General features: G+C 36.9%; 1 protein-coding gene across 5 annotated transcripts in view; it reads left to right on the forward strand.

The window, feature by feature from the left end:
• The window catches only part of PCDH15 (protocadherin related 15), a 1,084,160-nt gene that overhangs the window by 968,937 nt on the left and 89,391 nt on the right, over positions 1 to 25,832 (forward strand). The window lies entirely within an intron of this gene.

Raw genomic sequence — 25,832 nt, forward strand, 5'->3', positions numbered from 1 at the left:
TAGAAATAACCCTGGATCAGGGCCAGCCAAACCCTGATCTTGGCAGGAAGATGATTTAAAAATATAGGGAAGTAGCCTATGATTGTGAAAAATACTTTTTTACCACTTATTGTGTAATATTCGATAATGTTAGATTTATGTACCATACATGCAACTTAATTTGTTTTAGTTGCTAATGAAATGCATAAAGATAAATAATAAATTTTAAAAATTGTATTATATACAGGAAGAGAAAGAGGAACCATGTTATGGATTGACTAAAAAATATGACTGAAATATCAAGTCTAAAACTATGCTTACTAATTTCATATATGGACAAAGGATTAAAAGCATTACTAAAAATATGTTAAGAGAAAGGCAACGCAGTGAGAACATTATTGAAGTTAATTATCAAGTATAAGTGATATAAGAAAGAAAGCTGTATATGTAGATATATGTGTATTCTGAAATGGCATATCTTGTTTGCTTACAGACAAATTATTTAAAGTTCTTTTTAGAAAATATACATCATGTACCTGGTGTGTGCTGGAAATACAGAGGCAAGAAAAAAAGACTGTCCCTCTGCCCTTATAAAGTTAACATTCTAATAAACCAGACCAAAAATCAAGTAATTATTAAGGCTTTTATTTATGGACACATGTACACATTTGGATTCTGGCTCAATAATTCAAATGTTCACAGCATGTTAAAGTAACTCTTGGATTATGTCAAAGGAAACAGCAAAATAATCAATCATGGACTATCTGCTACATTTACTATAGTTTAATGATGGGAGTTGGTGATGGACAGGGAGGCCTGGCATGCTGCGATTCATGAGGTCGCAAAGAGTCGGACATGACTGAGCAACTGAACTGAATTGAACTGAACTGAATGATGGCATCTCTATCACAGCTGATTCTACCGAATTGATTTTCATTGATCACACCAATTTTAATTGCAAAGAGACAGAGAAGGAGAAGGAAATCAAACTGTATTTTTTCTCTTCAGTCCTTAATATAAGAATTAATGTGCATTAAAGGTATCACCCCATATACCGAAGAGAATTGAAAGCAGGAACTCAAACAGGAATTTGTACATCAGTGTTGGTAGCAGCATTATTCACAATAGCTTACAGGTGGAAACAATCTATATACCCATTAATGGTTAAGTGGATAAACAAAATGTGCTATGTTGGAAAATTATCTGGCTTAAAAAAGAAGGAAATTATAACATGTGCTACACCTTGAGGATGTTAAGTGAAATAAGCCCAACACAGAAGAAAAGATACTATATAATTTCACTTGTATTAGGCTCCTGGAGGAGAAGGCAATGGCAACCCAATCCAGTACTCTTGCCTGGCAAATCTCATGGATGGAGGAGCCTGGTAGGCTGCAGTCTATGGGGTCGCTAGGAGTCAGACACTACTGAGCAACTTCACTTTCCCTTTTCAGTTTCATGCATTGGAGAAGGAAATGGCAACCCACTCCAGTGCTCTTGCCTGGAGAATCCCAGGGACAGGGGAGCCTGGTGGGCTGCCGTCTCTGGGGTCGCACAGAGCCGGACACGACTGAAGTGACTTAGCAGCAGGAGCAGCAGGCTCCTGGAGTTCATAAAAAAGGAAAATAGAGTGGTGGTTGCCAGAATTTATGAGAAGGGAATACTAGAGACTTATTATTTAGTGATTACAGAGTTTCCATTCGGGATGATGAAAAAGTTCTAGATATGAGTAGTGGTGATGGTAGCAGAACAATGTAAAAGTACTTAATGTTATTGATCAAATCCCTTATGATTATACAGTGGAAGTGAGAAATAGATTTAAGGGCCTAGATCTGATAGATAGAGTGCCTGATGAACTATGGAATGAGGTTCATGACACTGTACAGGAGACAGGGATCAAGACCATCCCCATGGAAATGAAATGCAAAAAACCAAAATGGCTGTCTGGGGAGGCCTTACAAATAGCTGTGAAAAGAAGAGAGGCGAAAAGCAAAGGAGAAAAGGAAAGATATAAGCATCTGAATGCAGAGTTCCAGAGAATAGCAAGAAGAGATAAGAAAGCCTTGTTCAGTGATCAATACAAAGAAATAGAGGAAAACAACAGAATAGGAAAGACTAGAGATCTCTTCAAGAAAATTAGAGATACCAAGGGAACATTTCATGCAAAGATGGGCTCGATAAAGGACAGAAATGGTATGGACCTAACAGAAGCAGAAGATATTAAGAAGAGGTGGCAAGAATACACAGAAGAACTGTACAAAAAAAGATCTTCACGACCCAGATAATCATGATGATATGATCACTAATCTAGAGCCAGACATCTTGGAATGTGAAGTCAAGTGCACCTTAGAAAGCATCACTATGAACAAAGCTAGTGGAGGTGATGGAATTCCAGTTGAGCTGTTTCAAATCCTGAAAGATGATGCTGTGAAAGTGCTGCACTCAATATGCCAGCAAATTTGGAAAACTCAGCAGTGGCCACAGGACTGGAAAAGGTCAGTTTTCATTCCAATTCCAAAGAAAGGCAATGCCAAAGAATGCTCAAACTACCACACAATTGCACTCATCTCACACACAAGTAAACTAATGCTCAAAATTCTCCAAGCCAGGCTTCAGCAATATGTGAACCCTGAACTTCCTGATATTCAAGCTGGTTTTAGAAAAGGCACAGGAACCAGAGATCAAATTGCCAACATCTGCTGGATCATGGCAAAAACAAGCAAGTTCCAGAAAAACATCTATTTCTGCTTTATTGACTATGCCAAAGCCTTTGACTGTGTGGATCACAATAAACCATGGGATATTCTGAAAGAGATGGCAATATAAGACCACCTAACCTGCCTGTTGAGAAATCTGTATGCAGGTCAGGAAGCAACAGTTAGAACTGGACATGGAACAACAGAGTGGTTCCAAATAGGAAAAGGAGTACGTCAAGGCTGTATATTGTCACCCTGCTTATTTAACTTTTATGCAGAGTACATCATGAGAAACGCTGGACTGGAAGAAACACAAGCTGGAGTCAAGATTGCTGGGAGAAATATCAATAACCTCATATATGCAGATGACACCACCCTTATGGCAGAAAGTGAAGAGGAACTAAAAAACCTCTTGATGAAAGTGAAAGAGGAGAGCAAAAATGTTGGCTTAAAGCTCAACATTCAGAAAACGAAGATCATGGCATCTGGTCCCATCACTTCATGGGAAATAGATGGGGAAACAGTAGAAACAGTGTCAGACTTTATTTTGGGGGGCTCCAAAATCACTGCAGATGGTGATTGCAGCCATGAAATTAAAAGATGCTTACTTCTTGGAAGAGAAGTTATGACCAACCTAGATAGTACATTCAAAAGCAGAGACATTACTTTGCCGACTAAGGTCCGTCTATTCAAGGTTATGGTTTTTTCTGTGGTCATATATGGATGTGAGAGTTGGACTGTGAAGAAGGCTGAGTGCCGAAGAATTGATGCTTTTGAACTGTGGTGTTGGAGAAGACTCTTGAGAGTCCCTTGGACTGCAAGGAGATCCAACCAGTCCATTCTGAAAGAGATCAGCCCTGGGATTCCTTTGGAAGGAATGATGCTAGAGCTGAAGCTCCAGTACTTTGGCCACCTCATGTGAAGGGTTGACTCATTGGAAAAGACTCTGATGCTGGGAGGGATTGGGGGCAGGAGGAGAAGGGGACGACAGAGGATGAGATGGCTGGATGGCATCACTGACTCGATGGACGTGAGTCTGATTGAACTCCGGGAGATGGTGATGGACAGGGAGGCCTGGCATGCTGCGATTCATGGGGTCGCAAAGAGTCGGACACGACTGAGCAACTGAACTGAACTAAACACTAAAAAATGCTTAAAATCATAAATTTTATGTAATTTATATTTTATCACAGTAAAAGAAACTCTTAAAGTTGGAGCAGGGTGCATCACCAATATTAATAGAATATGAAAACATATTCTTAAAAATACTACCCTTCATTGATATCCATTCCTCTTATGTTGATCTAAATGTAAATCTCAAATATAGATTTAGAAAAAAAGAGATGTGTTAGTATATTCATTTTTCTTGACTATAAACTGTGGTTTTAAAAAATATTTTATTTCCCACATATCATCAGTGATCATCAGTATCAGCTACAACCGTTTGGCAGGATGCTCACTGTGGGTCTATACCATTACTTCTCAGTCTTCAAAGAGAGCATGTCAGAATCTACTTTATCTTATATGTTTATAAAGGCCCCAGAAAATTCCTATCCACCGGTTCCTTCTCCAGGGGATCTTCACAACCCAGGGGTTGAACCCCTGTCTCTCCTGCATTGGTAGGCAGCTTCTTTTCCACTGAGCCACCAGGGAAGCCCACAGCCATGGTTAGAGAATGCAGATTTCCTTAACGGCAAAAAGTATAGACAGATGTAAGATCTGCAATGCAGAGAGCAATATAATTTGCTTCTAGACAAAGATAAGGGTCTCTGAGGGATCCTGGTCCCTAGGCCTCTGCTTGCTCATAGGGATATGACAGAAAACAATTCCAGCACACCCATGAGGGTTTCATGGGTATACCCCAGTGTAGCATATTTTACTGGCTTACATCAAAAATGGTACTAACAATAAACCATTACCCCATGCCTACCCTATGCTAAGCACTCTAGACACTTGTCAGAAATTAACTCAGGTATTCCCCTCAGAAAGCTCATGAGGTAGCTACTATTATTCTTTTCAATTCACAGATAAGACCACGGAGCCACAGACATAATATGTAACCTGCCCAACATGTGCAGCTAGTGAAGCCAGTCTGGCCTAGAGACAGTACTTTGCCACTTTCTGGGTAGAAGTACTTGGAATGGACTCAAATCACTTGGATTCAGTCCCAGGTCTGCCCTTAACTCTATGGAACATTGCACTTTATCACTTCGGGCCATGGTTGTCTTCTCTCTCTCTCTCTCTCTTTTTTTAAATTAAATTTAATTCATTTACCTTTTAAATAAAAATTTATTTAATTGTCTTCTCTTATGCAAATTCTGCTTTAGTACTGCTGCTACTGCTGCTGCTGCTAAGTCGCTTCAGTCGTGTCTGACTCTGTGCGACCCCAGAGACAGCAGCCCACCAGGCTTCCCTGTCTGTGGGATTCTCCAGGCAAGAACATTGGAGTGGGTTGCCATTTCCTTCTCCATTGCATGAGCGGCCCCATGGACTGCAGCCTACCAGTCTTGGTGCCCTTAAACGTGTTTAACTGATTTCGATGCTTTGTATGTTATTTACCTTAGGAAAATAATGGCACAGGGAAAAAAAAATAGCCAAGTACCTTAAGAGAATTGTTATGTTTGAGAACTATATTTTCAACGTCAAATAGTCTAGATTACTTAATCTGAAATCCAAAGAAACATTTATATCTTATGAAGCTGATCGAATATTTTATGACAATTTTATCCCTAGTTGCTCTCTATAATAGAGATGTAAACAAGTACCAGTCCAAATTAAGGTCCCATGAAATAGCATTTGGATTCCCGTTTGTCAGCACTGGGAAACCCTGCAATATGCAAACACTATTCATTATTTCAAGAGAGTGGTATTTCTCAGGAGATCTTACTAACCACTGGTTTCTTTCATGATTACCATACCTTCTATCTAACCTTCTATGATTTAACCCTTGAACAAAGTAAATGCACATACATTCCTGAAAACTCATTGCCTTCTTGGTATATAACCCTATAGCTGAATTTCTCTATGTATATTAATATACATAATTATATATTTATATAATTTAGACATTATATTGTTATCCTATATCTATGTGCTTGTTTTCTCTCCTAGAATTCAAATTTTATCTAACCAGGTATCATGCTTTCTCACAAACTTAATGACATTATAGGAACATTGTGCTTAACGTCTTAAATTGTTTGAAATTGTATTTATTTTTACATGTATATATGCTTTTTAACATGTTTAGTCAAGGCTTTCTGTGTAACACCTGAATGCATTATTAATTTTCAGATAGGAAAAATGTACTTTAAATCAAACTCTCTTGGGCTTGATTACAATCCTGAGAGTGATATAACACACCTTTTCTCTGGTAATTCCTTCTTGCCACAATTGGAGCTTAGCCTTAGCCATATCTGTATCAACATTATGTGTCTGTCATAGTCTTTCATTGATTTAACTGCTCTGGAGAAACCAAATATTTTTTTCTATGTTTTCCTAACTGGTGTATTTTTGTTATATGGTAATGGATTACGCTGCAGTTAATAATATTTTCCTGTTGATTTATCAGTCTCAAAGTCAAATGTTGGGTTCATCATTAGCAATTTTAGAAGATAAATATAATACATATGTGGCATGCTAATGTTTTCTGTGATTTTCTTGAGCTATTTGCCATCGCCTTCTCCGATTTCACTCTTATTTCTGGTCATTTCTCCCTTTAACTGTTTTTATATTATTGTATCTATGTATAATTAGGAAAGATCTTATGTCTATATTGGGATTCTGTGGGGTACATGTGAACTAACTACTCTGTTTCTAAGGGTCTATACATTGGAAACCTGCTTTTTCCCCCTGTACAAGTTGAAAGATATGAATGAAATATTATCACCAGTTTCTGATGTATAACATTTGTGCCCTTTGGTCTGAACAAGTACAAAATTATAGTGTTGCTGCTAGTAATATAACTGAACAAGGCCACATTGATCTTTGTAGCCACAAATGGATTATCCAGATAAAATAATTTGGTATTAAAAATTATATATAAATTTTACTATTTTCCTCTTTCCTGTCTATTAAAAAAAATCAGTCTTTTTATTGTCCAGAAGAAAGATCTAAAATCATCTTATTCACATAATAATAACTCAATTTACACTTGTTGGTTTAAATTTAGCTTAATTAAGAATTTACTTTTTATTGCTTAAAATAGGAATGGGACCATTTTTATCAGGTTATAAATGTTTTAAGAATGAGAAAAGTTTGAGTCCTTAAAGTAAAATAAAATAGCACTCATAATTGGAAATTTCCTTAAAATAAAATGTTTGAGGTCTTTTTATGTGTTGTAAAAGGCATGTATATGAAGAAAAATAGTGTATTTGGTGAATTGCCAGGCCATTTGCCTTTCCTAAATTAGTTGATGGCCCATCTATTTCAAAGTCTGATCACACTTTAGTGAGATTAGAAATATATTTCAGATGACTAAATGTCTAACAATTCAAAATATGGGTGTGGAATATTATCTTTTGAATCAAGCTTGTAATTTTTCATAGGAAATTACATATGTTGTTGAGCAGTGATGGTTATATATACATTCCTATATTATGTTTCAAGGACCATATCTTCCACCACGTGGTAGGAATACTGACATTCAATCAGAACTCTCCTGAAAGTGAGGAATGCATTGAAAATATAATTTCAGTGATAATTCAGACATGTAAGTGTTACATTTGTCATATTGTCCTGAAATTTTTTAAACCTCCATTTGATTTTGTGTTGTACTGACCTGATACAGCTGACCTGTAACACCAATCTTAGCAAAAATAGATAAAAATGAGCTTTAAAAAATGTTTTTATTCATACCTCTCTAAATACACTTCAATTTTGAATTACCTAGTAGTACTACCAATAAGTGGAGAAGGAAATGGCAACCCATTCCAGTGTTCTTGCCTGGAGAATCCCAGGGACAGGGGCGCCTGGTGGGCTGCCATCTATGGGGTCGCACAGAGTCGGACACGATTGAAGTGACTTAGCAGCAGCACTGTCAATAGGAAGGGTAAAGTACTCAGTTCAGTTCAGTTGAATTGCTCAATCATGTCCAACTCTTTGCGACCCCATGAATCGCAGCACGCCAGGCCTCCCTGTCCATCACCAACTCCCAGAGTTTACTCAGACTCACGTCCATTGAGTCCATGATGCCATCCAGCCATCTCATCCTATGTCGTCCCCTTCTCCTCCTGCCCCCAATCCCTCCCAGCAACAGAGTCTTTTCCAATGAGTCAACTCTTCAGATAAGGTGGCCAAAGTACTGGAGCTTCAGCTCCATCATTCCTTCCAAAGAAACCCCAGGGATGATCTCCTTTAGAACGGACTTGGTTGAACCTCCTTGCAGTCCAAGGGACTCTCAAGAGTCTTCTCCAACACCACAGTTCAAAAGCATCAATTCTTCAGCGCTCAGCCTTCTTCACAGTCCAACTCTCACATCCTTACATGACTACTGGAAAAACCATAGCCTTGACTAGATGGACCTTAGTCAGCAAAGTAATTTCTCTGCTTTTGAATATGCTATCTAGGTTCGTCATAACTTTTCTTCCAAGGAGTAAGCATCTTTTAATTTCATGGCTGCAATCACCATCTGCAGTGATTTTGGAGCCCAAGAAAATCAAGTCTGACACTGTTTCCACTGTTTCCCCATCTATTTCCCATGAAGTGATGGGACTGGATGCCATGATCTTCATTTTCAAAATGTTGAGCTTTAAGCCAACTTTTTCACTCTCCTCTTTCACTTTCATCAAGAGGCTTTTTAGTTCCTCTGCACTTTCTGCCATAAGGGTGGTGTCATCTGCATATCTGAGGTTATTGATATTTCTCCCAGCAATCTTGATTCCAGCTTCAAGAATCCAGCGTTTCTTCCAGTCCAGCGTTTCTCATGACGTACTGTGTATGTAAGTTAAATAAGCAGGGTGACAATATACAGCCTTGACGTACTCCTTTTCCTATTTGGAACGTGTCTGTTGTTTCATGTCTAGTTCTAACTGTTGCTTTCTGACCTGCATACAGATTTCTCAAGAGGCAGGTCAAGTGGTCTGGTATTGCCATCTCTTTCAGAATTTTCCACAGTTTATTGTGATCCATACAGTCAAAGGCTTTGGCATAGTCAATAAAGCAGAAATAGATGTTTTTCTGGAACTCTCTTGCTTTTTCCATGACCCAGCTGATGTTGGCAATTTGATCTCTGGTTCCTCTGCCTTTTCTAAAACCAGCTTGAATATCAGGAAGTTCAGGGTTCACATATTGCTGAAGCCTGGCTTGGAAAATTTTGAGCATTACTTTACTAGCATGTGAGATGAGTGCAATTGTGTGGTAGTTTGAGCATTCTTTGGCATTGCCTTTCTTTGGAATTGGAATGAAAACTGACCTTTTCCAGTCCTGTGGCCACTGCTGAGTTTTCCAAATTTGCTGGCATATTGAGTGCAGCACTTTCACAGCATCATCTTTCAGGATTTGAAACAGCTCAGTTGGAATTCCATCACCTTCACTAGCTTTGTTCATAGTGATAAAGTACTAGATCTCCATAAAATATGTTATGAAGAAAGTTTATTTTCAAATAAGTCACAAAGAATGAATGACTCTCCCTAATAATTCTGATGAATTGACATTAATGAAAACCGGCAGGCCTGGAGCAAGACTACGTACATAAAAGAGAATATAGTTTACATTGGTTAGTATATAAATCACTGTATATCTGAGAATTACCGAGAGACTTTCAAAAAATGTTTTTCAAAAATAGATACAAAAATGTTTGACTTAACAAAAATATATTCTAATAAATAGGAATAATATAACTCTAGATATTCTCATCAAATAGCCCCCGAAAATGTATGTGGTTACTACATTAATTTTTTTTTAATTTATATCTCTTTTTTATGTGGCCTCATTTTATTCCTTCCCAGTATTCTGCCCCCCTGGCCCCATCCCTTGGCAGTCATGGCCTTTTAAAATCCCAGTAAACCAATCAATGTGATTCAAAATAATTTGAAAGACTATATTATCACCAGAAGCCAATAGTCCCTAAAATATGATACAAGTGAAGTGAAGTGGCTCAGTCGTCTCCAACTCTTTGGGACCCCATGGACTATAGCCTACCAGGTTCCTCCGTCCATGTCCATGGGATTTTCCAGGCAAGAATATTGGAGGAGGTTTCCATTTCCTTCTCCAGGGAAACTTCCCAACCCAGGGATCAAAACCCGGGTCTCCTGCATTGTAGGCAGATGCTTTACCGCTGAACCACAAAGGAAGCTAGAAATGCTACAAGTCAATTTCAAATGGATGAGTGAAAGCAAAACAAAGAGCTCAAGACAAAAAGATAGGAATCAGACTGGAGCAGACACTGCATAACGACACAAAAATCGGCAAAAACTGTATAAAGAGGCCTCCGATTTTGTTAACTACTAGGGAATTATAGAATAAACAGTATGAAATCACACTTGCTCATCAGGATAGCTAAAATAAAAAAGACAAAACCAAATTTCGAAACATCTAGAATTATCAAATATTGCTGATGATATATAATTTAATACAGTATTTTGGGAAATGGTTTGACATCATCTACCCTGGTGGCTCGGATGGTAAAGAATTCACTGGCAACACAGGAGCCACAAGAGACACAGGTTCGAACCCTGGGTCGGGACGACCACCTGGAAAGGTAAATGGCAACCCACTCCAGTATTCTTGCCTGGAGAATTCCATGGATAGAAGAGCCTGACGTTACAGTCCATGGCGTCACAGAGTGAGACAAGACTGAGTGACTTTAACTTCACTTCCCTAAGTGTGAACATAAATATATCCTCTATTCATTATTTCTACTCCTAAGGTTTTGCCCAGTAAAACTGCATACAGATGTTCATAAGAGATATGTTTAAAAAAAATCCACTATTTATAGATATGTTAATTATTTACAATGTCAAAAATCTGCAAACAATGTCTGTGTCCAGCAACAGTATATACATTAATACATGTGAGCAAATGAATTCCTACACACACAAAAAACAAACACAATTTCTTTAAGTCCATTTATATAACCTCCAAAGATAGGAAAAACTAATCAGAACAGTTACTATTCTTGGCAGGGGGGTAGGAGGTAGGGGGATGTGGGGCTGATAATGCTCTATTTCTTGATCTCAATGCTGATTCTATCTAGAGATATAATTTGAAAAATAAAGTTTTAAATGTTTTAAAAGTTCTAAATTCATAAAAAGGAGAAAGTTATTCATCTTTCTGGTAATTCAAGCTATTTTTCTTGTAAGATACAAAATAATTCTGGCCAAAGTGGAGGAGCTCATATTTTTCTCTGTGTAGTTATAGTTAATAATAAGGAATTATCTAACTTTAATTCTTAGTGAAACAAAGCCATGTAGTTTTCTTATGATTTTTAGCAGGAAAGCTTATTTTGGGAAGATGGGACACCATATTATTGGTGGCTTTGAGGAATGCCAGTAATCAAACATGGTATGTTGGGTCTCACAGATGGGATTGGTGAAGACAATGCACGTTGGTTTAAAAGATAATATGAGATTATCTGGTTCTTGGTTTCAAAATTCAAAATTGTAAGACAGAGAGATAAAATTTGGACCTTAAAATTGTGAATCATATTTATAGGCCAGAAACAAATATAGCATTTAAAATATATATTGAAGTAGATTTCCTATAAAATACCCAAGTTTCATTGTATATATTTTTATTTCCTTCTTTTGCTGAACACTGAACTTTGGAGGGTTAAGGGAATAACAATGACTTGACTCTTCCAGAATCTGACCTGTGTCTTTGGGACTTATGATTTTTAATGTGTCCACAAAGGTCAGCCAGCTCTTGCTATTGTGAAGAGATTTATATTTATATTTACATTTATATTTATGCTCAGTCATTAAATGGCCTCTTTTAGTTTGTATCTGTCCAGCCCAAGTAATTCTATGTTCAGCTATGGAATAGACTAATATCCTTATCATAAATTCAAAATTTTATGTTTTATTCAATGAAAATTCTGTCTCCTTAGACATAAAATGGATAGTCCTATATGTTTGCCTTCTATAGCTATACTAGTTACTGTATGCATTTAAAAATTTTTTAAATCCCTTGGACAAATTTTTATAATCAAAAGACCAATATTTTCTGTGCAAATTTAGTGGAGTGAGTTCCTACCTAAATAAAAAAAAATACTTTTACATGACATTGTAATAAACAAAAATAAATATCTGCTATATTGTCCCATATGTGAGCTAAGGTGAGCAGTGTCAATGGCTTAAAGCCTATAAGATCCAAAAGTGATTATTTTCATTTCAAAGATTATTATCTGTGGCATGTGTATTTTAGCAACTTAGTGTTTACTTTTAGTTCTAGATCAACCAATGATAGAACAGACATGCTGAAATTTTTTAAATTTTAATTTTCTACAGTCTAATATTTTTCACTGCAGACAGGTAAGGAACAAGTTCAATAAAATAGATAATAATCATAAAAGAACAAGAGGAATTACAGCCAACTCTGGGCCCTTGCAAGACACATGAACACAGGCAAAAGCCTTGTTGATGATAGCTTATGGTGAACTATGTTGTTTTCGTGATCTCTGAAGAAGATTTAGCTTTGAGACCAGGGACCAGGCTTGATCATTCAAGAGCTTTTGTGTAGCAGAGTTTTATTAAATAAGAAATGGGACAGAGAAAACTTCTGATATAGACATCAGAAGGGGATGGAGAATGCCCCCCTTGCTAGTGTTAGCAAGGAAGTTATATACTTTAATTAGTTATTACAATAAATCAAAAGAATGTCTCAAGGTAGTAAAGATCTTGCTAGACCCACTCCCATAGTTTACATTTTAAGATAACAGGATAGCCAGAAGGTTTTCACTAAGCTTCCCTGCCGGTTCAGAAGGTAAAGCATCTGCCTGCAGTGCAGGAGACCTGGGTTCAATCCCTGGGCCGGTAAGATTCCCCTGGAGAAGAAAATGGCAACCCATTCTAGTATTCTTGCCTGGAAAATTCCATGGATGGAGGAGCCTGGTAGGCTACAGCACATGGTGTTGCAAAGAGTCGGACACGACTGAGTGACTTCACTTTCAGGAAGGAGAAATTGTCCTCAAGCAGAATACATTGTTGTTATATAATCCCTAGTACAGAGTTTAGACTGAGTTGTTCATTGTGTAATCATCAGTTCGAGGCTTAAAGAAAAAAACATTTTATGTGACTAAGACTAAGGAATGTAGAGAAAAAAGAGATGTTTGTCCTTTCCTCCTCCTTGAGAATTCCAGATCCATATCTCGGCTTTGAGAGCCCCAGATCCATATCTCCTCCTCGGGGATACCGGACTTCTTATCAACCTGCCTAGGAATTGACTCTCTCATTTCCTCCTTTTCTTTTAGGAGAATTGTGTTGCCAAGGGAAAGGGGCTTTGATTTCGCTCCATAACTACTTCCTGTTGTTGAGGGGTGTGGTCCCTAAATTGTTAAGGAAACATATTCTCTTAACCCTCAGAGGGTCTTTGATCCAAGTAATAGTTAGAGGAGGTTGTGGCACTCGTAGGAGCCTGGACAACTATTTGTAACTTAAAGCTTTCAGAAGGTTAGAACAAACCCCATTAAACAGTTACAGATATAAGGCGAAATAGTCATTAAACCAAGTTAAAATCAAAACTGAAAGTCGCATTATGTCCATAGTTACATCAATCCGTCTTAGGATTCTTAGATGTCATCACAGAGTTGAAGAACGTCCTTTCCTTAAAGTGGGGAAACCCACCATGGGAAGTCTTCAATTGATGAGGAGGGGAGTGCTCCTCAGACCCAGCAATTAGACCAATTGTAGAATGAAGCGTAGGAATAAGCTCAGAACAGGAAGGCATTGTCTTGAGGGTCAAATGGCAGACTCAGGACTTATGGAGTCAGCAGAAGCAAGCCTACATAGATTCTCAGGCCCATTTCAGTTCCTGGCACAAACACCAGCTTGTTTGACTCAAAGGCTGGGTCAGGAGTTAATCTCTTGGTAATGTCTGCTGAAAAGCTAAAAGCTGAGTTACATTCTTAATTTTAATGCTTCAGGATCTATGACAATATCTGTGCACAAAAACAGTCTGTCAGAGAGACAGTCCCTTCTTCTTAGGGGCAGTTTGAGCCCTCATTAAAGCTATGGGTAGAATGTAAACAAACTGTCTTGTGTTTCCTGAATTAGCTTAAGCAGGTGTCTTTTAATAACTTTTTCTGAAGATTGGGATCTCTAGGAACAGTGTAAGTGATATTCTATTCCTAGAGCTTTTGATACCCCTTGAGGTACAGCAGCTTTAAATGTGGAACATTGTTGCTCTGAACTTTATAGAGTTTAAGATCTCACTTACATCATGAGAAGTCAGTACAGTAAGATTTTGCCCATTCATTAATCTCCGGCTTTAGTGGATGTTGCTTTTGACGTGAAAATAGGTGAGGGTCTTTGAGCTTGATAAAGATAAGAACAGCATTTTGTGCTCAACCCAAAGTTTTTCCATCAGTCCACATTCTAGGATTTACAGTTTGTTCCATGAAAAAGTGGGTTCCATATTCGTGAAAATAGAGGCCTGGACATTGTTCAGTATATCCCTTCCCAGAAGGGGTGAGGGAGACTCTGGCACGATTAGAAACTCCCGAGAAAACAGCACAGAATCCCAGTTGTAGCTTAAATGATGGCTGACATAATAATCTTTGGCTCATCCAGACAGTCCCATTATGGTAGTGGATTGGGAGGAAAGCAGACCAGGGGCTTTAGCGAACAGGGAGAAATTTGCCCCAGTGTCCAAAAGAAATCGACTGATTAGCCCTCCACAGTTATTAATACCTGGGTTTCCTCAGGTGTAATTAGGACAGGAGCTTGTGTGGGGACCCCTGGGCACCTTCAGTCCTGATTGTCTTGAGAGTCTGACCCCTGGGGCCTACACCTCAGAGGACAGTCTCTTCTCCAGTAAGATCCTTTGCAGACTGGACCTGGAGCTGGAGGTGGCTTAGGTGCCTGAGGGCAATCCCACTTGAGATGCCCCTCATTTCCACAGTAATAACAAGTCCATCCCTTTTCACCTGGGTTCCTCTGGGCATTTTTCTCAAGCTGTTTCAGAGCAGGTCTAACAGCCATTTTGGGGGCTTCAGTCTTTTATCTGGTTCTTTTTTCTTTTTATTTTCCTCCTCATATTCTCTACCATAATATACCATCTGAGCCAGTTGCAACAGATTATCTAAGGACTGATTTGGTCCATATGCCTGTTTTTGTAACTTACGGCAGATATCTGGAGTTGACTAAGAGAGAAACCTATCTTTTAAGGTCATTTCTCACTCTCTAATTTTGAGATCAATGTCAGTAAACTTGTGGAGAGCCTCCTGTAGTCTATACTAGGAGTTTATCAGGCATTTCCTTCTCTCCCTGTTCTATGCCAGCCAACTTAACATAAATTCTTAGCACGTGCTCACTTGAGTCCTACAAGAATACATCCGGCAAAGTGGCTCTGTTATGGGAACCGTTTGGCTCCCAGCAGGAAGAAGGGATATTTCATGTTCCCTCTTTCCCCTGACTCCCGCTCAAACCATTCATCTCTGAAGGTAGTAGCCTCCCACAAAAAATTCAAGTTTTTGAGTCAGGAATCAGCGTCTGTCCCAAGACATACATTATATCTCTCCAAGAAAGCTCATAAGGTAAAGTTAGTCCCATAAAGGCTTCTATGTACTTTTTGGGTCCTCTCGATAGTATCGACTGCAATTGGTACTGTTCGAATTTTTGCCGAGACTGAGGCAACCCCTCCTGAAAGGGTGCCCTGATTCTCAGCCTATTCAGTTGGGAGCCCCTGATACAGGGACAAAGTAAGAGAACAGGAGGCAACTGAAGATTTCACACCCAAATCTGCATCCTTAGGACACAAGTCTGGCATGTGTCTCGCAGAGAGAAAAAGAGCAACACATTTGTCCAACTCTTGCAAACCTATGGACTATCGCCTGCCAGGCTCCTCTGCCCATGGGATTTCTCAGGCAAGAATACTGGAGTGGGTTGCCATTTCCTTCTCCAGGGGATCATTCCAACCCAGGAATCAAACTGGGGTCTTCTGCACTGCAGGTGGGTTCTTTACCAGCTGAGGCAAAAGGGGAGCCCTTGTAAGAGGTACCTTACCTCAGTTTTATGTATACCACATTTGTTTTTAATTAGCCTTCATTTGGTTCAGTGAATTCTTATATTTAAGAAAAAAAGATTTACTTTTAGAGATCATAGGCATTGGATTACAATTTATAATATAGCTGTCAAAAATCTATATGCCTTCTACCTCTTTTTAAGGAATCATCATAGTAGTAAATAGGATGTTAGTGGTCATTTGGCATCAGAGGACATTACAGGAATCCCTAACTGACTGCTAATCATGAATTCCATACTTTTTACTAAAATATGCTAATTTAAAATAAGACTGCTTGACTTCCATACCTACTTCTTATACAGTTTCTTTAGCCTCTGATTAGCCGAGAACTATGTTGGATTCTGAAGATTTTCTGGGCAAAATGAGACCTCTTTTCCCAACTAATCTCATCTAGTTCTCCAAGTCACTCAGAAGGGCAAGATAAACAATGTGCACAGAAATTTATTAGTTTTCCAGTATTCCTCAATATTTTATGACAATCACTAAGCTATTGATTGATTACTAATGACTCATATATTCTGCAAGGTCAACAACCTTAGCTTTGGTATAACATGATTTAGGTATATAGTTTCCAAGTAGATACTTATTGACTGCTGTTGCTACTGCTGTTTAGTTGCTGAGATTCACCTTCAAGTTAGAATGATCACTTTGTAGGATGGGGATCATGTATTTTTATTTAAATTAATGAGTGATCTGACTTTGTTATAATATAGTAACTTCAATACATTCTAGATTATCCTTTAAAAAACTACCCTTTTTAAAAGGCCATATTTATTTTTTGTTTTATTTTCTTGTCCTTATCATACCGTATGATAGCAAACCACAAAATTGGGTGAGCTTATCTTCAGCAATTAATATATGTCTGAGAAATGGAAAAAAGTCTTGAAGTTCACATAGAAAAAATAGAAGCATAATCAAGAAATCTGTAAAAAAAGATTTTTTTTGCTCTAGACGCAGTTTTTTAATTTATTTCTTAATAGGAGCACAATTACTTTACAATGTTGTGTCAGTTTCTGCTGTTCAAGGACGTGAATCAGCGTATTCTTTCCACTTGGGCTTCTGTCCGCTGCCCATACCACCCCTCTAGTTCATTGCAGCACACTGAGCTGAGCTCTCTGTAAACATAGCAGCTTCCCACTAGTTATCTATTTCACATGTGGTAGGTAGTGTATGTATCGGAGAAGGCAATGGCACCCCACTCCAGTACTCTTGCCTGGAAAATCCCATTGACGGAGGAGCCTGGTGGGCTGCAGTCCATGGGGTCGCTAACAGTCGGACATGACTGAGTGGCTTCACTTTCACTTTTCATTTTCATGCATTGGAGAAGGAAATGGCAACCCACTCCAGTGTTCTTGCCTGGAGAATCCCAGGGACGGGGGAGCCTGGTGGGCTGCCATCTATGGGGTCGCACAGAGTCGGACAGACTGAAGCGACTTAGCAGCAGCAGCAGCAGCGTATGTATGTCAGTCCTACTCTCTCAACTTGTCCCACCGTCTCCTTTTCCTCTGTGTAGACACAGTTTTTGAGTCTTAGGGATAACGTTGACCAAGACCAACAAAGACCCTGCTCCCACAGAGTTTACTTCTGTGTGTATGCATGTGTTTGTGCATATATGTGAAGCTGTATGATAGCAGGAGGGCAGTGGGGAGATGTGTGTTGGGATGTAGAGGAGTAATCATCATAACATGACAACAGTCTGCATCCTTCCAATGACATATTTTTATGGCTCCCAGTGACAGTCCTCAGCTCCAGGTGGCAATGCCATTTCCTTCCGAAAGTCTCTCTGGGGTCCTGGAACCTCTGGCTTTACCGATCTGCAAGGTGCATCTGCTGGGTCTTCTTAGCCCCACTCTTAGGGACAATTGCTCTTAGTTAAAAGCAGTTCCTCTATTTCTTTGCATTGATCACTGAGGAAGGCTTTCTTATCTCTTCTTGCTATTCTTTGGAACTCTGCATTCAGATGCTTATATCTTTCCTTTTCTCCTCTGCTTTTCTCTTCTCTTCTTTTCACATCTATTTGTAAGCCCTCCCCAGACAGCCATTTTGCTTTTTTGCATTTCTTTTCCATGGGGATGGTCTTGATCCCTGTCTCCTGTATGATGTCACAAACCTCTGTCCATTGTTCATCAGGCACTCTATCAGATCTAGTCCCTTAAATCTATTTCTCACTTCCACTGTATAATCATAAGGGATTTGATGTAGGTCATACCTGAATGGTCTAGTGTTTTCCCCTACTTTCTTCAATTTAAGTCTGAATTTGGCAATAAGGAGTTCATGATCTGAGCCACAATCAGCTCCTGGTCTTGTTTTTGTTGACCGTATAGAGCTCCTCCATCTTTGGCTGCAAAGAATATAATCAATCTGATTTCAGTGTTGACCATCTGGTGATGTCCATGTGTGGAGTCTTCTCTTTTGTTGTTGGAAGAGGGTATTTACTATGACCAGTGCATTTTCTTGGCAAAACTCAGAGTAATCCAAGTCTATGCCCCAACTAGTAACACTGCAGAAGTTGAAGTTGAACAGTTCTATGAAGACCTACAAGACCTTTTATAACTAACACCCAAAAAAGACGTCCTTTTCATTATAGGGGATTGGAATGCAAAAGTAAGAAGTCAAGAAACACCTGGAGTAACAGGCAAATTTGGCCTTGGAATGCGGAATGAAGCAGGGCAAAGACTGATAGAGGTTTGCCAAGAAAATGCACTGGTCATAGCAAACACCCTCTTCCAACAACACAAGAGAAGACTCTACACATGTAAAATTTTTAAAATAGGTTTTTTTCTGTAAGAGGGTACTAAAGTCACCTTAAAAATAATTAAAAAACAAAAAACACCCAAATTCGGAAAGACTAGCAATTTCAGAGTCTTAAAGAAATCCCTTAAATTCCCCCCTTAGAGATAGATGTGGTTAAAAAAAAAAATGATTTTTCAAAGAAAAACTATTAATAGAAAAGTCTGAACTGCAAAAAATTATCTTTCAATATTATAAAATGAACTATCTGTTAAAAAGTTGAAAAATGAAGCAGTCATTTCTCTGGCTTTAATAAATTACAGCATGACACATAATCTTTTCTGGTACCTCCTGAATATATCAGTGTTATGTTAATAATCATGGAAATTAGGGATAACTAATGAGAAAAGGAAAAGAACACAATGAAAATGTGTAATCTCACCTACATTTATAACGGTCTGATTAACACCAAATGCAATTAAAATATTGAATTCTCTTTCAACCTGTCATTTAATGGAGCAGCAAGACCAGGATAAGGGCATAAACAACTCCATTTCCGGCCAGTGTTTGTGTTCTGCTTGTTCTGAAAGAGAGGTGTAGAGATGAAGCTACTTGTCTTAATTTAATTCCTACTGAACCTTGGTAGTATCTTCACAGAAGGGGAAAAAAATGAAAACTGTTAAGTATAATTTTTAATGAAATTTATTGGTTTAGTACAGGGGCTATCTGTATCTGAAGCAAGCAGCTAGGAATAATCGTCACCACATACTTCTCTAGGTACAAGTCTGATGGCAAATCCTACATGAGACAGAGTCAAAGATGAAAAGTTTTGCTCATCATCTGTTTGATCTGAGGTCGTTTAGCAGGTCCTCTGGCTTTCCTGATGGCTCAGTGGTAAAGAATCCATCTGCCAATGCAGGAGACATGGGTTCAATCCCTGGGTGAGGGACATTTCTTGGAGAAGGAAATGGCAACTCACTCCACTTTTCTTGCCTGGGAAACCCCATGGACAGTGGAGCCTGGAGGGCTATAGTTTGTGGGGTCACAAAGAGTTAAACAGGACTTTGTGACCAAACAGCAACAACTGGGTCCTCCATGGTTTGGAATGCCTTTTACAGAATGAGTTTATTTATTTCTTTTGCAGAGTTAAGAAAATTAAATGATACTCTATTCATTAAGTGCTTAGCCCAAAGAAGGACACTGGTTGCAACCTTCAGATTATTTTTCATGTTTTCCTAGATTTTTCTTGAGTATAATCTTCTATTCATTACTCTTTTTCAGTGCTGACAGGCAACCTACATTTAATGCCTTCAATCATTGCCAGTGCCAGTTCTTCATTGGCTAAATAACTATTTAGATTAGAGCAAGCTAGTCAAAGGCAATTAGGTTAAAGACAGGTTGGCCAGTGCTATTTTTTTGCTAAAACAAACATAGGACCACACAAACAAGGCTAGCAATTTTATTACAAATAAATGCTATCTAATTTTTGTTGGTGGCTCAGTCAGTAAAGAATCTGCCTGCAATGCAGGAGACCTGAATTCAATTCCAGAGGGAAGATCCTCTGGAGAAGGGAATGGTTATGCGTTCCAGTATTGTTGCCTGGAGAATTCCATGAACAGAGGAGCCTTGTGGGCTACTGTCCATGGGCTCACAAAGAGTTAAACATGACTAAGGGAATAACACTTTCACTTTCAATGTCTTCCAGACTTTAACTTTGTTGCTCTCTGAGGTGGTTTTAAAACAATTCATAGATTTTTGTTTGTTAATAATTTCACTTGATTATCATAACTTTTATCCTACTCTTAATGTTATGCTTGTCTGGATATACTCTCTTTTGCTTGAAATAATGAAAATTCTGAATGCCTGATTAATGACTGAGAATACTAGGATATAAAGTCACAAAGATGGCATGCCCTTGGTTACAGAAAGTGTATATATGTGGGTGTATATATATTCTGTATATGTGTGTATGTGTGTGTATAAGTATATACATACTTTGTATATACATTGTAAATATATAAAGACATATGTGCTGTGCTTAGTCACATCTGACTCTTTGTGACCCCATGGACACAAGACTAGACTTTTTGTCTTGTGTCTAGAAGCCCACTAGACTTCTCTGTCCCTGGGGATTCTCCAGGCAAGAACACTGGAGTGGGTTGCCTGCTCCAAGGGGATCTTCCCAACTCAGGGATTGAACACAGGTCTCCCACATTGCAGGCAGATTCTTTACCTTTTGAGACACCAGGGAAGCCCAAAAGGACATATACAAAGATATTAATAATAACAATAAATGATGACATTGTAGTTTGTAATATGCCTTTATTAATTTGCATTTCTGGTATTTCTCTAATAAGCAAGAAGTAATAAAATATTTTATATATTAGGCACATTATAAATTATTATTGGCCATTTATTACTTTTTGCATTTACAAATAACACAGAGTAAGAATAATTAGACAGAAATGACTTAGGAATTTTTATTTTATTTTATTTTTTACTTTAAAATAATTTGTATTGGGGTATATTTGATTTACAATGCTAAGTTAATTTCTTCTGTACAGCAAAGTGACTGTTCAAACTCCAGTGATTCTTAATGTCAAACAATGGTCAAATGATCTTAAAGGGTATTTTGTTGTAACCATTATTGGTAAGATTGCAAAAGACATTCTAGACCTGGGAAATGGTCATTGTAAATCATAATTAAATGAAGGAAAATAGAAGTGAAAATAAAGATACTTTAATAATTTTATAAAATTAGGTTGATAAATTTACACCATCCTATCCATGTTTCTCAAAGAATAAAGCTGTTACAGAAACAAGCTTTGGAAATACTAACCTTTTGCTGTATAATCTCTAGAAGAAATTTTAATGTTGGCCACTATGTTTTATAACATATTGATTTGGAGCCAATTCACTTTAGAATTTCGTTCAACAAAGACTATTTTATAGGAATTTTAGTTTGGTGTTACAGCTGTTTTTTTTTTTTTTTTTTTCTTAGCAAACTTGTTAGATGGGAGATATGGACATAAAATTCATCATTTTATAAAATAGAAAAATATACATATATATGTACCTGTGTATATATGTGTGTGTGTGGAGAGAAAGAGTTCCAAAACACTACCAAGAACATTAAATGAAGAACATTTCAGAGAGCAACTTCTTTTGTTGAATGTGCTTTTCATGTTAAAATATTTCACATATATATTCAAGGAGACAGGTTTTATTGTCGTGCCATGTGCAAATAGCACCATTGCAATCTGGCAATACACTCTTGTTTACTTTAGTGTTACTTTAACAATTCAAAAGCTTTTCTTTTGTTGTCCATTAGTTTATTACAGCACTTTAAATCAATATATTTTTGAAAGTTCTCAATTTATTTTCCAAGGTAAAAGGTTTATAAATTGAATTTTATCTTCCCTTGACATACGTTTTTTCCTGTAAAGTGACAATAAAGATTTTCCTTTTTGTAGTAAAGCTTTTAGTTTGTGCTTGTTAATTTCTTATTAGATAGGCAATAAAACATTGCCAAATAGAATGAATAGAGTTAAACATTCTGATTTAATTTTCAAATGCTTGGCTATTCCCTAACTTTATATTAGAGTTAGTAATTGAAGGACAAGTAGGCTTCTTGTACTTTATTCATATACTAAACCTTTTTGCATTAATGAAAAGTGCTGTTATGTAACTTTTAACATTAATTCTGCCTTAATATTGTAAAACTATATGTCATGAAGTTTAAACAAACAGATACTCAAATCTTTTTGTGGAACAAGTGGTCCAAATTAATTCACAAATTAAGGATATATTGTGTTAAGTTATCTAATGATGAGAACAAAAACACCTTTAAAAATTATGTTCAAAGGGATTGAGCAAAAATATACTTTAAATTTAAATTTTTAAAGTAGTGGCATTGGCCAATGGGGATTTGAAATACAAAGATGAATGAGAAAATAGCCCTGCTCCCAATGAATATATAGCCAAGTACCAAAGACAGAGAGTAATGTGTTTTTCAATGTACACAAGGTAATAAGAAACAGAAGAGATAAGCTGGAAAGCTCCAGAGTATTCATAGCAAAGATGGCAAGAATGAACTAAACTCGATTGTTTATACCAGGCACTGCATTTTATACCTCAGTGAATACTCACAGCCACCCTATTCAGCATGTCCTATTTTACTCATTTATAATGAGGAACTAAGCTCTAGAGAGTTGCTTGCCCAGGTTCATATGGCCATTAAGTGGTAGACTCAAGCATATCCATCACTTCTAAATATTAATCTCTGATATTCTACTGATATTTCAGCCAAATATTATTAGACCAATTACTGGACATTATTCCAAAATAAAAGATATAAATGGAGACAAATTTCATGTGTAATGAAGATATAATTAAATATTAGAATATGCCAAAGGTAAAAAGTGTACTAAAAATATGTAAAATATACTACTGAAAACATGCAGCACTCCCTAGGGGATAGCCTTCAGAAAAGCAGTCTTTTAAGCTGTTTTAGTACCTTATTCAACATTGCATATATTTAATATGTGTGTGTATGTACATGCCCACACACATGTGCAGTAGTGTAGTTCAGGAGTGAATATGGCCCAGCAGACATGAGACATTTTAAGAGATAAGAAGCTATGTGTGCAAACTACTGGAAACATGAAAAAACATAAATTGTTCAGAAGGAAAAAAAAAAAAAACAACTAGGTAATGTGGTTGGTTTTGGAGAAATATAAACAGAGTAAATATAGAGCAAGAAAATGGAATGTTAAACTGGGATTAGACTGGGAATATTTCATGGACTTGTCTTGAATTTCATCTTCTAGGAGGCAGGAGCTATCATTCATTTTTAAGCTATTGTTGAATTTAAAAATGAAACAGGAGAGCCTGAAATTGGACGATGTCAGCTTGATGGATAGTCACTGAAGTGAGAAATATTTCAGAGTAGAACTCACTGGGCTTGCTGATGGACTGGGAGTAGAAAGGAAAGGGATTAGATGAGACAGCTGAAGACCCTACTGAGATTTTTAGCTCAGTCAATCCATATGAGCTAGTGCCCTTACCATGCAAAGAGAAGACAGAGGAGGAACAAGTATGGTAGCCAGAGGAAGGACTAAAGGGTGAGAGCTGAGAAGATACTAAATTTGGTTTGAATTGATTGAATGTAATAACTAAAGAAGAACCAGAAAGCTTGAGGTAATGGTTATGTCATTAAATTTCCTTTGAATACTGAAGGATTTAGGATTTGCAAATATAGAATTCTTACAAAAGTACAAATTTCTTAAAACTTTAATATGTTAGTTTTCTGTAAAAATCCAATTTTTTTTGTTCAAAATCAACTTGAAAAGTTAGTTTCCTCTCTTAAATAGAGGACTCAAATTGTGCATGTATTTTCTTTTGATACGATGTCTATGGAGTAGACTGCAATTTCTTTCTTTTCCACATGAATGAGAAGTTAGAAAAAATGATTTCAGAGTTCATTTCAAAGCACCATTGAAGAATGTATGATCACATTATATTAGCAATGATGAGGAAAAGAACAAATTATTTTTGAGATAATATTTATTTTCCAAAATATTTTACAAGGGAATAGAACTAAAAATGAAAAAAAAATGCTTCAATTATTATGTTAATGTGAGACATTTTTATTTCGTGCTCTCATGCTTCCTGTAATACAGAATGTTTCAGTGTATAACTTTAAAAAATATAAAAGGAATAGTTTGCTAATCTTCAGTTTCTTTATTTAATTTTCCAAAATAGATATTATTGTGTGTTATTTGGCACCACTCTTTAACTTAGGTGAAAATTTTGGCAATTTCTTGATATAATAAAATAATAATAGACCCTGAAAATTCTATAATACTGTGTTGCATGATATGGCAAACCATTTTTAGACAGTTGTTTCTACACTGAGTTGTGATTTACTCATTAGACTGTCTCTGAATACATTATACTTAAAGGAGCAATGTCCTTATTGAAATTAAGAATTATTTCTATTGGACTGTGGTCCTTTTTTTCACACTTATAAAAAATCAAATACTAAGCTTTCTTATTTAAAATCTTAAACATTTTTTCATCTCTTTTTTGCTGTTGTTTTTACAGAAGTCTTAAATAACCTTCTAAATAGATCAATCTATCTGACACTTTCCTTGTTTATATTTAGTATATGTTGGGCATATAGCCTTTAAGGGCTTTAAAGTGAAGGTTTCTTTATAGTTCCTAAAAATACAGAAGCCAAGTTCAACTAATCTAAATCAAAGCTCTGTTCTTGTTGTCCCTTGCAAACACAGCTTGACATGCTGACATTCATTGGTGGTAATGTGAGATTTGAGTATTTTTACCCCGACAATCTAAAATATTTACACTCTAATTTCAGGGAGAGTAAGCCTTCAATGTTAAATGTTAAAATGGGGTCTAATTGAGAAACAAAAATTAAAGTTAGCATCATTGGACTTTAATGGGCTTTGGAAGTTCTCTGGACATCACTAATTATTCTACTAATATTTCTGCATCTATAGTATTCATTTAGTCAACAGAGGGGAACAGTTATTTAGGCTTTGAGAAAATTAATGTGCTCACCTACTCCCCTGTATGATAGAAGCAATTATTTGGTGATTTTCTCTTAATGTTGGCCACCTGTGTGCATTAAACTTTCCAGATGAGGTCTTAGAAATGCCTAAGTGGTTTTCTGTGTCCTAGTTTTCATTTAAAAATATAATTACAGTAAGTATAATTATAATATTCATTTCTGACTTTCATTTTTAAAAACAGCTGTAGACATAACTTTCTTGGTTTTGCTCATAAAGAGAAACTCACGAAAGTCAGTGAATCAAATCTTCCAGTATCACCTCTTCCAGATAATAATGGCTGTGTCAGGAATCCAATATAAACTTTTTATTATAAAGGAGCTGATGGAATAAATAACGTGGCATTGATTATTTAGTAAATTTGACTCATTTAGAATTTTCACAATAGATCAGATTTAACTTTTAGACATTAGTTTAGCCAAATTTGTTATATGCCCCCTTAGTACAATGTAAAAAAATGATGGAGTAGATTTATAATTTTTGTTTTTTTTTTTCCTTTCATAGGCTATTTCTATGAGTGTTTTCCAGTTTTTATGGATACAATGCAGATTATATTCCTAATAATTTATTTATTAAAAAATACCTCTTGGCTGTTTTACTCTATTTATACTTGAGTTCACTAACAATATCTTAGGCAAAGTATTTCCTTCCAGTCTGGTTCTTA

The sequence above is a fragment of the Ovis canadensis genome, chromosome 22 (genome assembly GCF_042477335.2).
Source record: "Ovis canadensis isolate MfBH-ARS-UI-01 breed Bighorn chromosome 22, ARS-UI_OviCan_v2, whole genome shotgun sequence".
NCBI lineage: Eukaryota > Metazoa > Chordata > Mammalia > Artiodactyla > Bovidae > Ovis > Ovis canadensis.